This window comes from Populus nigra, chromosome 2 (assembly GCF_951802175.1).
Source record: "Populus nigra chromosome 2, ddPopNigr1.1, whole genome shotgun sequence".
Taxonomy (NCBI): Eukaryota; Viridiplantae; Streptophyta; class Magnoliopsida; order Malpighiales; family Salicaceae; genus Populus; species Populus nigra.
This window is the reverse complement of record NC_084853.1, coordinates 9,282,919-9,285,418: the sequence shown is the minus strand read 5'-3', so window position 1 is coordinate 9,285,418 and position 2,500 is coordinate 9,282,919.

Below are 2,500 nucleotides of genomic sequence, written 5' to 3'. Positions count from 1 at the left end.
ACCTTCATTAATTTTCCCAGAATTTTTCGAGGTCGGGAAGTATTTGTTTTAATTTTCCTACCATTAGAAATCGAGTAAATCCGCAAAACTAGGAACCGGCCCGGAATGACCCCAAATTCAGTGGGCAGCCTCATAAAAATATGGCTGATTTTACTGGATTGGTTTCATGTGGAAAGCACGACGTTTTCTTGTAGGAATGCGGGAACCCCGGCAGCTCGCCTGCCGCGGCCAGCGACGTCGGGGACGCTGGCCTGCGCTGTCGAGCCCGCGAGGGCTGTCTCCGCGGCAGGCCCCCCCTGAACGGGGCACGACAGGCCACCGCGCTGGCTCGTCCAGCGTCGACAGTCCCTCGTCCAGGTTTCAGATCGCGCCAAGTCGAACCCATGACCTGCTCAAGCCATCGTGCGCTGCCGAATTCGCATCTGCGTGTAGGCTGCCATTCCACGCGGCAGCCCCTGTTTTCGTCAGCGTGCCCCCCTGACGAATTTTCCTGCCTGGCCCAGTCCAGCGTCCAGCCCCTGTTCGTCGAAAAATCTGCGCTGCTGATTTTCCACGACGAGCCTACTTTCGTCAGCGTGCCCCCCTGACGAATTTTCCTGCCTGGCCCGGCCAGTCCAGCCCCTGTTCGTCGAAAAATCTGCGCTGCCGATTTTCCACGCGGCAGCCCCTGTTTTCGTCAGCGTGCCCCCCTGACGAATTTTCCTGCCTGGCCCGGCCAGTCCAGCCCCTGTTCGTCGAAAAATCTGCGCTGCCGATTTTCCACGCGGCAGCCCCTCTTTTCGTCAGCGTGCCCCCCTGACGAATTTTCCTGCCTGGCCCGGCCGGTCCAGCATCCAGCCCCTGTTCGTCGAAAAATCTGCGCTGCCGATTTTCCACGCGGCAGCCCCTCTTTTCGTCAGCGTGCCCCCCTGACGAATTTTCCTGCCTGGCCCGGCCGGTCCAGCATCCAGCCCCTGTTCGTCGAAAAATCTGCGCTGCCGATTTTCCACGCGGCAGCCCCTCTTTTCGTCAGCGTGCCCCCCTGACGAATGTTCGTCGAAAAATCTGCGCTGCCGATTTTCCACGCGGCAGCCCCTCTTTTCGTCAGCGTGCCCCCCTGACGAATTTTCCTGCCTGGCCCGGCCGGTCCAGCATCCAGCCCCTGTTCGTCGAAAAATCTGCGCTGCCGATTTTCACCGACGAGCCTACTTTCGTCAGCGTGTCCCCTTGACGAATTTCCCTGCCTGGCCTGGACAGTCCATCTTCCAGCCCATGTTCATCGAAAAATCTGCGCTGCCGATTTCCCCGACGAACCTGCAGCTGCACAAATCTGCGCTGCCGATTTCCCCCCCTGTCGGCATGGCTGCCGCTGCCCCGATGTCCAGACCAACAGTCTTTTTTGTCGACTTTGCCGATTTTGTCCGCGCTGCCGATTCCAACACTACCCCCTGCATCCAAACCAGCATTGTTTCGTCAGCTCTTCCCCTGACGATTTTAGCCCTGTAACAAACAGTAGGCCTCCAATCCCGCCAACGGGAGCCAAGTTGATAGGGAAGAGAATTGAATGACGCGCCTGGTCCTCGCACCCCGCCACCCGAGGGGCCTTTTTCCCGGCAGCCTCTGAAAAACTCTAGCTTTCACGGTCCTCGCCGCCCCTCACCACCATGGCAGGCCTCTAATCCCACCCATCAGCAGTTGTAGCCGATAGGGCAGTGATTTGAATGACGCGTCGCGGGCCGCCGGGTCATCTCACCCGGCCATTAATTGGAGCGTTTTTGGCTGGCCGAGGATGGGGGGATGGATCTCTTCTTCCGAAAAAGCAAACAGTACATCGGGAGTTATGTTGACGGGGCATGGAATTGAATGACCCGTCGCGGGCCGCCGGGTCATCTCACCCGGCCATCCCGGGGAGCGTTTTTCCCGGCAGCATCGGGGAAACTCTTGCTTTCACTGCCCGCTGCCCAAGTCCCCACTCGCATCGGCCCCCCGCGCCAACAAGCCAACGCTGCCGAATCGGCAGACACTGCTGCCGAGTCTGCCGACACTGCCCCGCGGGCTGCCACTGCCCCAGTGTCTAAACCAGCGGTCTTTCTCATCGAGCCTTGGACTATCCAGTCCGTCCTGACTCATCGCCAGCACCTGCTGCCGATTCTGCCGACTTTGCCGATTTTCTCGGCGCTGCCGATTCCAACACTGCGCCCATCGTGTCTGAACCAGCGCTGTTTCCTCAGCGTGTCCCCTCGACGAATTTTCCTGCCTGGCCTGGACAGTCCACCGTCCAGCCCGTGTTCGTCGAAAAATCTGCGCTGCCGATTCTGCCGACTTTGCCGATTTCGTCGGCGCTGCCGATTCCACCACTGCCCGCCGTGCCTGAACCAGCGCTGTTTCGTCAGCGTGTCCCCTCGACAAATTTTCCTGCCTGGCCTGGACAGTCCATCGTCCAGCCCATGTTCGTCGCAAAATCTGCGCTGCCGATTTTCCCCGACGAACCTGCAGCCGCACAAATCTGCGCTGCCGAATC